The following is a 16,510-nucleotide window of genomic DNA, read 5'->3' as shown; positions in this document are numbered from 1 at the left end:
TGAAACGTTTGGTAGACCGCCCTGGTTTTAAACTGCCTTTTTAGCGAATTCTGCTCTTACACAAGAGACGTACAGATTCTTTTCCTTTGCGAGTTCATAATTGCGGGGTTTTTTCCTCCTCAGAGAATCGGTGCATAATAAAAGCAGTTGGTCTCTACAGAATCAACAGTATTGAATTGCTGAGCCCTTGCCAGTCTGTATCTTCAGCTAGTTTGCTTTTCTTTTCTTTTCTGCTCTTGCAGAGCTCCTGCATTGCATCCTTTGTACTTTGGGCTCCCATAAATAAAAAGGGTATTATTAAACTTATTTAAAGAAGCAGGAGGACCTATTGAACACACACACATGCCTCCCTGTAATCAGCCAGGGAGCTGAATATAGAAATAAAGAGAGGAATAGATTTGCATTTGGATGTGCCATATATTGTCTTTGCAAAGAGAGGGTGCTTGGGACCTTCAAGGCATAAAAGCAAGCTGCTAGGCTTGTGGTTTAGCTATGAACCTGTGATTAGATTTCTAGTTGCACCTTCTCTCCTTCTCTGTTACATTTAAATGGAAAATTAGCTCCTTTCACAATAAGGAAGTTTTCATTTTCTTAAATACCTCACCAGCTGGCAAATAAAGGCATTGTAAGGAGTGCATGACCTTGGAGAAAATTCATTTTGTGGGTCGGCTTTTCAGCTAGAGGAAGCATCAAAGGGCACATGCAAAAAACCTGGGAGAGCCAGGGAAATATCCTTGGGTCAGGGGAGATTACCTTGGTAAGGCTAGAACTTCCCAAAGAAAAAATACCTGTACCTGCTGGGACGTGGGATCTAGCTGTGAGCTCCGTTCCAGAAGGCTGAGAGTTGTATCAGCCGTTCTGCCTATTGCTAGAACAGTCTCTCCTGAGCAGCCTTCATATGCACAGCCTTACACACGTGAATTTAAAAAAAGGGATGACATCAGTTGTACTGCAGTTCTGTGATTAAAGAGTTCCTAGCGGTGCTTTCAAAAGAAGTTGTTAAGAAAGTGGAAAAGTTTGATGGGAAAAACTGAAGACTTGATTTATGTAGACCTCCCAACTTAAACATTGTTCTGGTGGCCTAGAAAAATCTCCGTCCTGTCCTGCCAGGTGGAGGCTGTCTGTAAGGATTGCTTTGCTGGGGATAGGCCATTTGCAAACATTTGTCAAACTGCGCAAGGCAAAACCAGGCAGGACACCTGAACACCGTTCGCTAATGTGCTGGAAGATGCTGAAAATGTGTCTTTTCCCCAAATTCAGCTGTGTGCAGTTTTTACAGAGTAATGATAGTCAAAAGAAGCTGTTAACCTGTGGCTGCAGAAGAGATTTGGGATGTTTGCAGTTTGGAAATTTATAAACCTATTTTGTCAAGTTGGACGCAATTCAGCAATTTTTCATATTGATGTGCTCGGATGCATTGTTTGTCTTTCATTATCCAAATGGCATCACAGAGGGAAGCAGGTTTAGAACTGTTCTTAGAAATGTCCTTTTGAAAATTATAAAGTTTTTCCAGAAGACTGAATTTTTGGACAAAATCCTATTTATAGGATTAAACAGCTCTGGCTGTTTAGAATTACTCAAAGATAATCAATCAGAATTAAGTCTTTCCTCTTCTTTGTCCAAAATGCACTTCTTTCTTCACCCTAGCAGACTGAGCAATGCACTTTCATTTTAACTAATAGAGGAATTGCTCTCCCCTGTCCCACGGGCTGAAGTAATTTATTAAAAAAAAACCCAGACAGAACACCCCCAAACTAAAAATTGCCTACCTGTTGTGTTAAATCAGTTAACTGTAGAAGCCTACTGATGCTGTTCCCTTTTTATCGTTTTGTTCACAGTAAATAGCTCAAGGTGGAAAATGTCTTTCCATTCTGAACAAATGTCGAGGAAACGTGGACCTTCATCATTTGGCTCCTGGAAAAGCCAAACAATCAACAATTCAGGTTTTACATAGAAATGGAAATACTCTTCTCAAGTAGTGGAATTCAATTTTAAATCCTATTGAACACAGCTCAACTCATTTTTATACCTAAATTTGTTCAAATATGTTTTCTGTGCTTGTTGCATCTTTAAATCCTTGCACAGCCTCTCCCTTTCTCTCCACATTTCCATGTAATGATACAAGAGCACACGCTATCGGTGCCGGAGAAATTTGTATCTGGAGCTTGGGAAACTTGTGTTTGCCAAGTATCTGATGGTTAACACACAATGGATGAAGGCTTTGTCAAATTAACAGCGAGGTTTCTGACCACAGTGGTATTGAAATGAGTAATAGGCTGGGGCTAATGAAAGGCAGCTTCTATATTTGAACCGGTTGAGGAGGCATTTGAACGGAAAAGAGCTGAGATGTGTCAGATATGCTTAACAACGGTCCTGAGGTGGTGGTGGAAATCGCTCTTATCTAGATGACAGCTAAATGATACATGACACATTCCTCCAGCAGGACGGTTGCCTTCTGCGGCTGGCCTGGCCCCGGAGGGGTGAGCAGGACCTCCTCGCCTTCGGGCTCCTCCGTGGTGCTGGCCGACACCGCTCCGCGCTAGCCCCTTGCCAACCCTTCCTGCATCTACAGTGGGAGGATCTCCCACTGCATCTCCAGTGCAGTGTGGGAATTTACGGATGTCAATATTTTCTTGTCTCCCTCCCTTTACCACTGCCCATTGTTCGAGATGATTTGCAAGGCAGGTTGTTAGGCAAGAGTGAATTCTTTATTATTGAGGCATGCCGTTTTTCTGTCTCCTACAGGTGATAAACTAGGTGTGCAGCATTGCAGCTGATGGGCGGAACTTGTCCTGACCTGCAGAGTGGGCTGGGAGGCCACGTGGATGTTGGTGGTGGATGGGTTGCATACCGACATGGGGCTTTGTGGCTGCTCTTACCTGCGGTGCTCCCCAGAGGAGTTGCTCTCTTGAGTTAATTCACTGGTGAGCGAGGCAGCAAGCAACGCACGTCCGCACCCCACCTTCACGGACGGTGCTAATTTCTCCGTGCTAATTGCTTTCCTTGGCAGACACTTTCAACAGCACTCAGAAAATGGTTAGTAGCCAGATGGAGGCACGAAGCCTCCCCTGAAGATGCAGGGAGCCCAGCGGTACTTGAGGACTGGCAGGCTGGGAGAGGTGAAAATTCCCCTGACCTGGCGAAGCCCTTACATGGAGCTGCAAGGTGCAGGAAAAGGCGAGGAACAACATCTAGGAGAGTTGGGCAGGGAGCAAGTGTCCTTGTGGTGCACGGCAGCTCGTCGTGGTGGGGTGAGCGTGGACAGCTGCTGCCGCAGGTGGGCAGGGCAGGCAGGAGGCACTCACTGGCTGAAGCATGAGTTAAGGACTTTCCAGTTGGGATCCAGCTGTTGATCCTGGCCCAAATAGGGTCATTGGTATTTAACAAAGAAGCCAAATTCCCTTTTAAGAATCTGGCTGGGATCTGATTGCAGTGCTTCTCCCACAGCCTTCCTCACAACTGCGAGGAATACCAAGTATGAGTGGCATTTGTGTCTGGTAAACACAAGGGAGAATGGGGCTTGTTCTGGCAGAAGTGACTTCAATTTCTTATTTTCAAGAAATTATTTTGTATTCTTAAGAAAAATGTTTTTAATAATTAACACTTTCTCAGCAAATCAAAAATCCCAGGTTCAGACCTTCACCGGGCTGACGCTCCCATCTGCTATCCTTTTGCAAAATGGTGATGGTCGTAGGGTCCTGGTTACAGTACAGCAACAGGAATTTATAGCTTGTGGGCAAAAGATTATGTTTCTGTGTATCCTTTTTAAAATACTGATGTGTGTTATCATAATATACACACTTCTTTTGTAAGAAATGAGTAGCAAAGACCATGTAGTGGGAAAAGATGTCTCTGCCTTTTCCAGGGGTTAAAATCTCAGCCTCAAGGAGCATTTTTGTTTAGATTTGTTCTCAGGTCCCTCCTCTCCCTTTAGTTGCTAGTGTTACACTGTAGGAGGAGTTCTTGGTATTGTGAGTAGGGAATTAGTTCAGTAAATTGTTTGGTTTGGTTCCAGTCTGACTTCAACAAAACTACAAAATAACACTTCAGGTTGTTCTGGTTTGAGTGAAAAAGGTACCTGTTCAGACTAGTTTTTGGTTTGGGTTTGGTTCAGCTCTGATCAACACTGGTTACAGGTGTTAATCTTGCCTCAATAACAGCCCTATTTTGCCTGTTTTTCTGCCTCTTAGTTCGGGAGTTGAGGTTTCTAGAGTCTGTCGTTGATTTTGCTGCTGACTCCCTGTGTGACCTTTGAGCAATTGGCTTTATCATGGTCTTGCTTTGTATGTAAGGGAGGTAGGAAACACTGTTTGGCTTATATGGCTATTTGAGAGTTAATTAATTAACATGCAGGCATGAAGCATCTCCAGGAAGAAGGTCATAGAAGTGCAAAAAAATAGATTAATTTGCTGCTTCTTTTGTAGCTTTCTGCTTTTCCACTCTTCAGAAGGAAACCTGTGAAACTGCTCAGCCTTCACTGTGATTTAGAGCTGGAACAGGTTGATCGTATACTGAGGACTATCTTTAACCAGCCTCGCACAGTACATACCCAAAAATGTGCTGCAGCCAACTGGCATAATTAATTCAGCGCTACCATTGGCATCTCGGCTGTTGAGACTGGAGAAACAACTGTACTTGACTCCAGGAAGGCATCACCTATCGAGATGGTGCTAAGTGGAGCTGTGTGTCATGCCCCATGGCCAGTGTGCTGTCAGACGCACACAGCACATTGCCAAGTGTGTCATTAAAGCAAGACCTTTTTGTTGCTCTCCACTCTCACGCTGGATAGTGCTGGGCAGGTGCCCTCTCTTCTATTTTATTGTTCACACTCTAGAGCGGAATTGCTCTACTAAGAGGTAGGATATCTGGCAAACAGCACTTTTTGCCTTTTATTTCTGTGGATAATTGCCACAGGTCAAAAGGAGCTGTGTGTCACCATCTCACCCTACTGTGGATGCTTAAAATCATACCCCTAAGTCTGTGTGTGTAGGCAAAACTCTTAGAGAGCCCTCACCGCAGGCAAAGGAAATTGCTGCTTCCTGGCACGTTATAATTTGACAACCTATGGAGGTGCTTAAGTATGTTTAAGCTGTTTAACTTTAGGCAGTCAAGTTTGAATGTGCGGGCATTAATGTTTACTTGACATGAAAAGGATGAGTCACCTTGAAGCTTATGCCATGCTTCTCTTCCCATTCTAGTAAAGATCCTCCTTGGGTATCACGTTCAGTGGTTTTTCAATTAGGAATGCAAATAAGCACCTTGGTCCTCGTTAGCTCCAGTGGATTTAGCATTCAAGCTCCTCGAGTTTTGGAGTTGCACTTTTGGATAGTCAGTGTCCTGCTGCACAGTTTGCCTTGAAAGGAAACATTTTCTTTCTCATCAGCATCCCACTGTTTACAGAGCCTATCTGTGTGGATTGGTAGCTAAAATAAGAGCAGGCTTTCCTAAGGTGGAGTGTGCGTGTCACTGTGATGGATGTGGTGGGTTCAGGAGAGAAGCAGGGAAGCAAATCTGCTGAACCAGCCAGGGGTAGAGCTAGCGAGAACCCAGGAGCAGGGGCTTGGCTTGCTGGGGTGGCTTCATGAGCCGCAAGATGGGATGAGGCCAGGTGTGATCCCCTGAAACACGTGTCAGATCCCATCTGAGTTTCCTTATGGGGAAGGTGTGTTCAGTCTCCTCCGTCTCTTCTCTTTGTATTTCCATCTGTCTTAGCTCCTTTGTTTGTCTCCTTTCTTGTGCCCGGAGCAGTTTGGCTTCCTGTGCCTGCTGCTGCTTCTTGCCATGGCAGCCAAACCACACGGCTGACTCACGACGTGCACCTTCCCTGCTCCTGATGAGCTCCTCAGCCACATGCTTATTTGGGGCTTCCTGGCATCAAAATATAGCTTGGCCAGCAAACCATTCTCCAGACTTTACCCGGAGGGCACATGTGCGCTTACTTACCAACAAGCGTGGGAAGAGGTGGGAGCCCGAAGGGCTGTCGGAAGGGACCTGGCTCCGTGTCACATCTTGGGGAGGCTTTTCAGTCTGTGACTGCTGGAGGAAGTTTTGCTATAGGAGCATTTCCATACTTTGTTCTGTTTTCTCATTTACGCAGCTTCTGCACCCTTGCCCTTGGCATCGCTAATCTGCTGTGTCCTGGAGGGGACTGACCCTGCGTCAACGGTCCATATGTCTCTCTGATGGCCCCAGTGCCCTTAGGTTGTGAGGTCCTACCACTTCTCTGAAGACCGCCCTCCCCATCCCACCTCACTGCATGCTGCAAATCCAGCAGGACCGCCCAGAGGCGTTAGCTGGAGCAATCCATTCCCGATGGTCCCTTAGATGAGATGTGTGCCCGTGGGAGGATATGCTTGTTGGGAAGGAGATGCTGTTTACTCTGGGTTGTTCCATATATTGATGATGGCTGTATTTTTTTTTCCCTCTATACATTAAAAAGCATGAATCACTGGCATCGAGACGTCTGGTTGAAAGCTTTATCTCGGTGTACCTGTGCCAGCTTTTCCCTTCAGACCTGGATGCCCTGTTGTCTCAATTATTGAGTGCTGGAACATTAAATTCCTGGTGTCTGAACAGTTGAAGTGGGGCTTTGGGGAGGAGTGAGGGAGAGGAAAGTGATTTCTTGCTTATTAATTTGTTTTTCCCTCTGTGTCCAGGGAAATATCTTCCTATGCTTTGTGTAAGCAGGGCTTGCTTCCCACCCAGGAGTTTTTTCCTCTCTTGGTTCTTTCAGACCTCTGGCAGTGGAGCAGCTCAGAGATTGCCTACTGAGAGGATCAGACCCCATCCCTTTCCCTGTTCCGGCATGTCTTTTTTCCTTTCTACACCAACAGGACTGGTGTAAAGAAACCAAATCAGAAGATAAGAAATGAATTCTCACTTGCTGCTGGAATTATACAGGAAGATTCTTTAGAGAAAAACCATTTAACTGCATTTCAAAGCTTTTCATTGCAGCAGGGCAATCACATTTAGGATTTTTTTTAAGAGCTACTGATGCTTTGAAGGGAGAAAAATGGACGGAGTTGTGTTTGTAGAATTGTTGGCTAGATAGTTGCATATAACAGAAGCGTTTTCTCCGTTTTCTTGTTTCACTGTGGATATTTACATAACAATGAGACTTTTGTACTTTAGGAATTCTCCTATTTTAACCATCTATTTGTCTGTGACTCCAGGTTTCTTGTGATTGCACTCCTAATGGCATAATGTCTTATGGCTACGTGGGAGAAATAAATAGACCACATAAAAGCAAAGCTCTGTTTTCCATTACCCATGTAGCAACACAGGGAAGACAGTCAGTCAAGAGAGAATTTCCCTGAGTGAAAGTTTTCCATCAGGTTTCCAAATGCTAGGGAAAAAAGTGGTTTGATTTTTGCCCTCCTCCATAACTCAAATGTTAAATCTGCCAAGCCCTGCCTTGACAAGCCAAAGATAAAAGATAGAATATCTCATTTGGCAGCAGAAATGAAATAATTTCATTCAGTATCTCTCTTTCCTCAGTGATAACTAGTACTGTGGCAACAGCTTTTCTCAGCCTGTTATCTGTTTTGTCTCATCGGGGCACTGGCTTCTCAGCTTAACATGTTCTGTAATTTATGGAGTGGAGTTCAAAAGTTATCTCCTTGGTGTGATGCTAAGGTTGAAAGCATAATTCCTAATGAGCGGAAATTGCTATTTCTTGGGATTTTGAACTTGACATGGTTGGATAGAGCTTTTTTTTTTGGTAAGAGAAAACACTTGGCGCTTGAGATCTGTCTGGTCTAGTGTTCTGATGGTGGCCAAAATTGCTGCTAAGAAGAGCAGCTAAGAGGCTGCAGTGAATTACAGTTTTTTTGGGAGAAGACAGGACCAGGACCTCTGAGCACGTGTTCTCCAGAAGCCAGCCAGGCAGGTTAACACCCATGTAAAACCTTGGTGGGGTACAGTAAATTGGAATATCTCTATCACCAGAGGTCTTAAAGAACAAGTTTGTTACTCATCAGCTAGGAATGGCATTAGTAGAGCTAATCAGAGGGTAAAGGTGGGCTAGATAATCCCTGCAGGCTCTTGCCAAAGAGGTGTGCCCCCAAGAAACACCTCTTTAAAGGGCTGTTCTTTGGCGGTCCGTTCCACAGGACGCCGTCAAAAACTCTTGATTACTTTGTCCTGCAAAGTGAAAGGGTTTCTAAGTATGAAAACTGAAATAATTTGCTAACTGGCTGTTGCTTCACTTTTAGTGATAAAGAGTATTGGCTGATACATTGTGCGGTGGCCGTTGGCCATTGTGCTGACTTATAAAACAGAGATAACTTTCATAGGATGGTTCGTAGGGACAAACTACACAATGGAAAGAGTGTTTAAGTGGCTCAACTTTTATCTGATGATCAGCGTTGGATTTGCTCTGGAGCACGGTGCCCCTTGGGACTTGGTGGCTGGCTGGTGAACGTAGTCCTGCGCAGGACGGGCTGGGGACGAGCCTGCAGGGACACGGGGACACGGCACGGGGTCTGCACGAGAGCCTTGTTGGCAGAGAGGGCTGAAAAATAAAAGTTGAACATTGAGACCATGTGTGAGGGGAGGGAGAGCTTGATGCCAGCGGAGCTTCCCTGCACTTGCATGGAAGAAGGCTTGCAGATATTTCAGTATGCCAGGCATTTTGGTTGATCTCTCCTGGAAAGGAGATGTCCTCTGAAGAGTATGAGGCAGATCTTCACACTGGCATCTGATTTGTGAGTCTTAAATAGCAATTACTGGGTGATTTGCCAGCAGCAGAACAGCACTGCTTGTGCTGCTGATGTGATCAAAGGGAGAGGGTGAGAAGGACAGATGCTTCGCAAGTCAGAATTTCAAGGAAATGCATCTTGGTTAAAGTTTATAAAAACTGATCTTAGCCAACAGACCCTATAGCATGTCTTTAAATACCACAGCCTTGAACAGCAGTCTGTACTGAGTCATGCCTGGGGATTGCTGTTATTAGGGGATATCATGAGGGCTAGGAAAAGACAGAGCAAGATACAACCACACACACGCACAAAAAAAAAAAAAAGACCAAACGCTGTTAAGTATCCAAAATCGATCTGCTGAGTCTGGGTGTTGTTTCCAAAAATGTCTGAGTGGCTTGGGGCAGACTTAGTCTGATTGCAGTTTGTTTTCCCCATCAGCAGCGTCAGTTGTGCTGCGCTGTGGATGCTGGCCTCGTATGGACTGGCTTGGCAGCTGCCACCCAATGTAGGAAAACTTATCTCTCGCTTCACCTTGTAGGTTCAGAGATCTGGCAACAAGTGCTTTTATGTAAGACCTTTTGTATACATGGAATTGTGCAGGAAGAGATTTTTTTTTCTGAAATAAGAATGCCTTCTTCCAAATTAGCTTACTCTACTGCTTACGTTATCCGCTTTGAAAAGGCATGTGAGCATGCCAAATACCAGTGTCTGCACATAGATACTGGCAATAATGAATCTGCTATCCGTTTGCACCCTGCCTTGTTCCAAAATAACTTTCATGTCTAGACAAAGGATGCAGCTCACCTGCAAGGCTTGGCTATCCCCTCTGTTTGTTTTGCTATTGCATAGTAATTAAGATATTAATTTATTTTAAAGGGTTCCAAGAAATGCCTCTGCAACCCCAATGTTTATGTAAGAGAGAAAGAGAAATTCATAATTTATTGAATTTGTGTGTGTTCTGCTGGGATTATTCATTGGAGGAACGTACTAAGTGATTTTTTGTATCCTAGTAACCAACTGTGGTTGCTTTTCTATGAATAATCTTTATAGTTTAACTTGACCAGCCAAATCTAGAAGGGAAAACTCAAGTAAATTAAATTTATCAAGGCAAATAATTACAAGGCACAGATAGCTTTTTGCAGGTGAGAGAGAACAATTTTTTTTATCCCTCATTTAACTACATAGTAATCAGATTGACAGATGCTGTCTGGAGAGTCTGATTTTACCGAGCAGAACAATAGCGGAAGTTGGAGTCGTTACGAACTAAACTTCAAAACTTGATTTGTTTAATATTCATAATAATGAATTGGTTAAAACAGTCCTTTCCTCCCTCAAACAAGCAAAGTGATGGTTTCCAGTGCTTCCTAATAGCAGCGCAGATTATTTCTCTTCTATGGGTGCCAGGGTGGGGAGCCCAGGGTGGGGGTCCCCCCCAGCTCTGCTGCCAGCTCATCTGCTTCATGAGGACACTGTGACACTTAGTTACTCAAATGCTTTGCGAAGCCCTTTCTCCCTGAAATGCTGTCCCCATGTGCATTTTTCTCCTTTAAAATTTATTTTGATTAAAAATTAGCCCCCTTTCAAAATTGAGTTTCGACGGATCGTGTTTCTTTTGAAATGCCTCTTGCTCTTAGAAATATTAAAAGCTAGTTTTAGAAGCAAAACAAAAATAAAAATTTGCTTCCCAGCTCCCTGAACATGTTTACTATTTCTCCCACCCTCTTCAAGCATTCAGCTGACCATCTCTAAGCAGAGGGCAGAGGTACATTCCTCCCAGAGAGGTCAAAACCACTTCTCATTTTAAAACAAACTATTTTCAAACGATCTTTTTGTATGCATTCCTATTTAGTAAATGTTTATACGGCCATGCAAAAAAACTGCACTCCTGTAAATACTGAAATCTATGGGCATGCCAGTAGAATCAATCATCAGACCATGTCAAGCAGCCCTTAGCTAGTCGTTCAGATTTTCCTTTGAGATGAGATTAACGGTACAACCTCATGAGACAGTCCCAGAAGGAGGGAGAGCCTTTCCTTGTGTGCCTCTGGGTCTTGACCGTATTTTCTCCCTCCCTGATTTGCTCCCTGCATCTTGTATCTTGAACACAGCCCTGCACCGAGCAGTCCTTGTTTCCTCCTTTCCAATGGACTAAAAGTGATGGGCAGAAATGTTAGGTAGGTCAGTGCCGAGGACATTTCTGTGCTTATATTCCTGTATTATGTCTTTCTGTGCCTATATTCCAGTAGTGAGCCAGGGTATCACTTTGGAGCGGTTGCTGTTGTGCATCTCCAGCTGTCATTCATCACGGCAGGCTCATCACTTTGGGTCTCTGCCCTACCGAGTCAACGCTCTTCTAAAGCTCTCCCTGTCTTTTTCGTAATCTTTTTCCCCAGGGCTAACAGCGGTGCTGGGAGCACTAGTTGTGACTTGTCTCTCTCTGTGGCAACGAAAGAGTAGCTGAAGGGAGTGATGCTGCCTTACAGCTCGCCACTCTGTTGCCTTGGAGGCTTGTGGGTTTTGGGACCTGAAATGCTCTTTCTCCAGGGAAGTGACCGTTTCCCCCAAGAGGTGTTCAGGCAAGGCATGGCTGGTGGCAGAGGGGGTGTTTGGAGTGTAGACACAGCACTGCCTGGGATCCATGCTGGGCTGTGGTGGTGGGGAATGATCGAGGCAGACATGCCAGCTGTTCTCCATCCTTCTGGTGGCCCCGTGCAACCCTGGGTGCATATGCTGCACCGGGGCTTTGCCCGATGTGGACATGTAGGTGTGACAAAGAGAAGGAAGAAATGTCCCCATCCAAAACGCTGTGGGCTTGCGGGGAGCTGCAGAAAAAATTCAAATTCAGCAGTTACTGCTGTGAGAAATGAGGCATCAGCGCGAAGCAGATGGGAAAGATGGGAGCAAAGGGCAGGGCCTTTAGGCACAGGCTTATGCCTTGTACAGTCCTCGAGGAATACCGTTCCCGTGCCAGGGGAGGCTCCCGGTGCTGCCTTTCTGGCTTGGAGAGGTTCACGGCTTGGCTGGGTCTGCTCTGGGGAGGGTCTGCTGGTATTGCCCCACCAGCAGCTCCTCCTTATTAGGCACCACCTTAAGCTAATAAGACGCAGTTTTGCAGGATCTTGTGTTCTCCAAGCAAAGGAAGCATTGCAGTCAGAGAGGTTTTGTGTGCCATTGACACATGGCCGTATGGCACTGCTCGTGTGCAGGTGAGGGCTCCTAGTGGGTTACCAATGGCATGAAACGCTTCTGCTATTGATCCTACTCGACCAGGGCAGCCTACAAAAACCTAAAAGGGCACGGGAGGACATGCTGCTGTCTCGCCGAGCTCTGCGTGCGTAGGAAGCTGAGCTGGAGAACATCCCTGAATTTGCTGAGGTCAGGCAGGCACCTGCTCCGCCCTGGGGCTGTCGATGGCAGGTTTGCTGGTCCCATGTCCCAGGCTCTGTCTGAAAAAAACCCCGCCGTGGTGCTAATGAAGGGGTTTTCTCATGGGGAAGCAGTGGTTTTGAGCATATCTCAGCATGCACAAAAGCATGGGGAATGGAAGGGGTAAGGAGGGCTAGGTCGGCGCAGGCGTTTGGGGCATGGTATACATCCCGGGGTGATGCTGAGGACAAGCTGTGCCGCTTCCCGGCCCCTTTCCCTCCTAGTATCTGCCACGAGCAGCTCTTGCAAGCAGCAGGCTGGTTTCACCAGCAAAGGGTGGTGAGTTTGTCTTTGGTGGTGGGTGCTCTGGTCTGCCCGTCCATCAGGAAAAGCTCAGACACGTACCAAAGTGCGTGCAGACCTTGCTGTGGCACACACAGCACGTGGGTGCTGGAAGTCCTCCGTGGACCTGAGCCGACGGAGCTGTGCCAGCGTGGACATTGGCCACTGCCATTCAGATGATTTTCAACGTTATTTTTAGACATCTTGAGTGCAGTTGGCTTCATCTGAAGCCAATTCCTCGATGTGCTGGCAGACGAGGGGTTGGGCAGCGGGGAGCGTGCCTGCTCGGGGGGAACGTACCTTTCTGTGGGATGCAGGGAGGTTTCGGGGAAGCCGAGCCTCTCCCCTTCTGCCAGCAGCAGATTGCTGCATTGAATGAGTTGCTTAGGAGAGGGCTTTCCTGCAGCTCTTCAAGTGACTGCTCGGACCTGGTATTTCAAGAAGGCGTTCTGTGAACAGTGGCACCCATAACGCCCAGTGTCTGGTGGATCTGGGACCAAGGGAAAGCCCCTGTGTGGATCCACTTTAATGACCTCAGGCTTTCCATACATTTGGCATCCCTTTTTCAGCATGTTTCCAGCTCAGAAGTCCCTGGGAGATGATGTGAGTGGCACACGCAGCACGGGAGACACTCGGTGCCACCTATTTTGAAGAAGCAGAGGGACAGCATGTAGTCATGCCGCTGCCTATGTTTTGTTGTGGCCAGAACCACCAGAGGCTCTAAGCTGTCAACATGTAATTGTGTATTTTTTGTCAGGTAATGAAATTTGTTCTACCAAAAAAAAAAGAAAAAAGAAAAAAACCAGAAGAACCACCCAAAGAGAAACAAATTCTTTCTCTCCACAGTTTTTCATACGTGATTTATAGGTGTGTTTTTCCAAGTAAATCCAAACAAGGCCAGTGAGTGACTCTGAATTGAAGTTTGATTCGGTTAATTGAAACAAGAGCCATCTGGGTGGAAATGGGAGGTTTTAGACAGCTGTTTATATTGTTTCATGTGGGATTTCTAAAATTTCCAATTCCCTAGTTATTAAGGAGTGTGCTGTTTGACCGTACAGTGGGGTTTTATAAGTGTAAATGATCTATGAAGAATACAAAAAAAATACAACACAGCCATAAAAATAACAACAGCTTGCAGCTCTGCAGTAAACTGTTTTGAAGGTATTGACCAAGTGTTCTTTGCTGAACAATGGTCCAAGCTCCACCTTAAAAAGGTGGGAAAACATGATGAAAACCAGTACTTTATATTGCCTGGACCTCCCCTGACAGGCAGGCATCCATGGGTGATCGGTGTTGAGTTTGCAGTGCTGTTTGTTTGCTGTATAATTCGCACATTCACCCCATCTCTCAGGAGCAATTCCTTCCTCTGGGGGAAGGAGCAAAAAAAGCTGGCATTTATCTTCAACAATGCAAGGAATTGTCTCTCATCTCCAGATTTCTTCGGTTCACCTACCTTTATTATCTCCTGGCTGTGGTACCACAAAGGGAGAGCAAGGGGAGAAAAATGTTGATGTTGACTTAGGTGTGCTGGCATCAAATCCCACTGGTGTTAAGAAGATTGACATGGAGGCTTAAAAATAAACCTCTTGCTCAAATCCTTTTTGTGTTGAAATAATTGAAGACATTTGAGATGAAGAAAAGGGCTGAGGTCATTGTGTGTCCAGTAGTGGTATGACTGTATTTGCTTTTGTTTGGACAGTTTAATGCCTTGAAGTGGCTCTTGTTTCCTCTTATTAATTCCTGTAGATATCATGGAAAAGGATCTCACAGCTCAGCCACGCAGCAGCCAAATGTTGCACAACCACCTGCCTCTCGGACTGGCTTCATAGCTTAGCAGAAAACTATGCATTCAAAAAAATTTCAACCAAAGAAAAAAGGATGCATCTTTTTTTAGTTGAATGTTTTCCTCTGTTTCCGGACCAGCAAAGAACTCTCCTTTTTTTTCCTTTCTTTTTTTTTTTTTCCTTTTAAAGATTTTTGGCTCTATTTCCAAAGATACAGCTTATTTGTCTGAACATTAACTAAAACAGCCAACAAAATATGTGATGTTATTGTACAGGTTGGACTGTACATGAGTTGAGTGAAGTCACCAGCCCTTCAGATCACTTGCAAAGAGATTTTGGCCAGTATTAAATTTATGTAAAATCTCCCTGCTGGGAGAGTGTTGGCCTCAGGCACCAGCCCACCCAGTGCAGGCTGGACTCAGCTCCTGTGCAGTTACCTGTAACCCATTAGAGTTCCCACCACCACAAATCCCTTTGTGCTTTGCGATGCCTCCAGGGAAACTGGCCTGGCAGAGTGGAAGAGCCGTGCTCCCCAGCCCCCCCCCCCCCGCCCCGATTTAATTATAACCAGTTATTCCCATCCATTTGCCCTGTTTTGGATTCTTTACATATTGTTTCGGAAAAGCTTAGTGGAATCGCAGCCTTTGTATATATAAAATATAGGATGATTGAAGACCTGGCCACTTCTTTATTTAGCTTCCTCAGCCATGCGTTCCTCCCAAAGCATTTTCCCCTCTTGCTGCCAGATCACTGTTTAAACTGTGTGTAAATATAAAAGGAACTGTGGACAGCATTTAAAAATGCTGCACCATGTTGGGAGCAGGGCTTGCTGGAAAGAACATCTTCCTAGAGGCCTTTTTTTCCCTTTTCCTGTGGTTTTGCGGCTCCCTTAGGACAGATCAAAAGCCCTGTATGGGTGCCACCGTTAAATCTAATGGCTCTCTGGTTGTCCATCCCTGTTTGGACTGAAATAGCTCCACTGTTTTTTCTTTTAAACTGAATTCTTTCCTGTCCTTTGAGTATAGAGAAGTTGTAATTAGGAGGGAAAAAAAGAGACCATTAGAACCACTACGAAGAGAGGAGATAAAGACGAAAGAGGCTTCTGTAACAAATTTGAGGCAAAGAAAAATAGCAGGTTTGTTCCTTTTATCATAAGGTTTTCTTGGAAAAAGTTGAAGGCAGAAATGAATGGCCAGGCTCTCCTTTCTGCGCCTGTAGCTCTGCGCTGACAGTGCTGATCTCGCCCTTCATCTGCAGCTTTTCTTCCTCTGTAGTCCTGGCACTGGACAATTCCCGTGCTTACAGGAAAGTTTTCTTGCGTTTTTACTGAGCGTGGAAAACACACTCTGCTCGTAACGCTTCTTGGCTCGAGCATCACGCACCCCACCTGAGTGGCCTGCGGTCCAGCTCAGCTGTAGCGTGGTTCGGGACGGTGCGCACGCAGACCTGGGGAGGGCTCTGACGGCACATCTTATGTACTGGCCTTTCTCCAAACATGCTTTTTGGAGGTGGGAAGGGCATAAGCATAGATTGTATACAGTCTGAATTCAGAGGGAGGAAGACAACGTAAACACTGGCTTTTAGGGTGTTTTCAGAGAACAATGCATCAAAAGTGAAGCTAAATTACCGCTATTACTTTTCAAATCTTTTTTTCTCCCTGTTTCACAAGCTGCCCTGGTGCAGCGCTGTGACGCTGCCTGTCTGTAGGGGATGGGTGGGTTTCCTGCATCAGGGAGACAACAAAATTCTTTCCCTCTTTTTGTTCCTGTCTGTGCTGGAAGCGACACATTGATGGGCTGTGGGAAGGATGTGCCGAGCTCCAGCGCTCTTTCCATGAGCCCTGTATTGAAACCATGGGTTGGAATAAAATTGCTGCTCAGAGGATATTAAAAGGGAACGCATTTCATTCTCCAATTTCATTAAAAGCCATTAACATTGGAATGACATGGTCACTATTTATAAATCCCCAGTGCAGATGACTTGGTACAGCTGGTCAAAAGAAAAGAGGTTCAATGGAGACAGGGAGTCTATTTGCATTAATGGTCGTTACGTGCTCTTCTGGCGGTGAGGGGAGAGGGTGAAGGCATGGACCGTTTCAATGTCAGTGATTATGCCACTCACATGTTCTTGTAACTCTTCAACAAATCACGGTCATGTCTGGAAAAGAAAAACACCGGTTCAGAACAATGCTTTTTAAACATAAAGCATTGCTCTGAAAAGCAGTTCTGAGCTGTTTATACTGTTGGTAGGGGAAAAGTTGTCTTGGAAGTGAATTAATGAATGGAGAGGACTTGGGGGCAAGGAGACAAACCCAGATTC

At 45.4% G+C, this 16,510-nt stretch overlaps 1 protein-coding gene across 2 annotated transcripts in view; it reads left to right on the top strand.

Moving 5' to 3' along the window:
- Window positions 1–16,510, top strand: part of NEURL1B (neuralized E3 ubiquitin protein ligase 1B) — a 101,283-nt gene that overhangs the window by 65,914 nt on the left and 18,859 nt on the right. The gene's annotated exons all lie outside the window — the stretch shown is intronic.

Source organism: Aquila chrysaetos, chromosome 22, assembly GCF_900496995.4.
Source record: "Aquila chrysaetos chrysaetos chromosome 22, bAquChr1.4, whole genome shotgun sequence".
Classification (NCBI taxonomy): domain Eukaryota; kingdom Metazoa; phylum Chordata; class Aves; order Accipitriformes; family Accipitridae; genus Aquila; species Aquila chrysaetos.
Note: the sequence above shows the minus strand (reverse complement) of the source record. Positions and strands in the feature narration are given on the sequence as shown.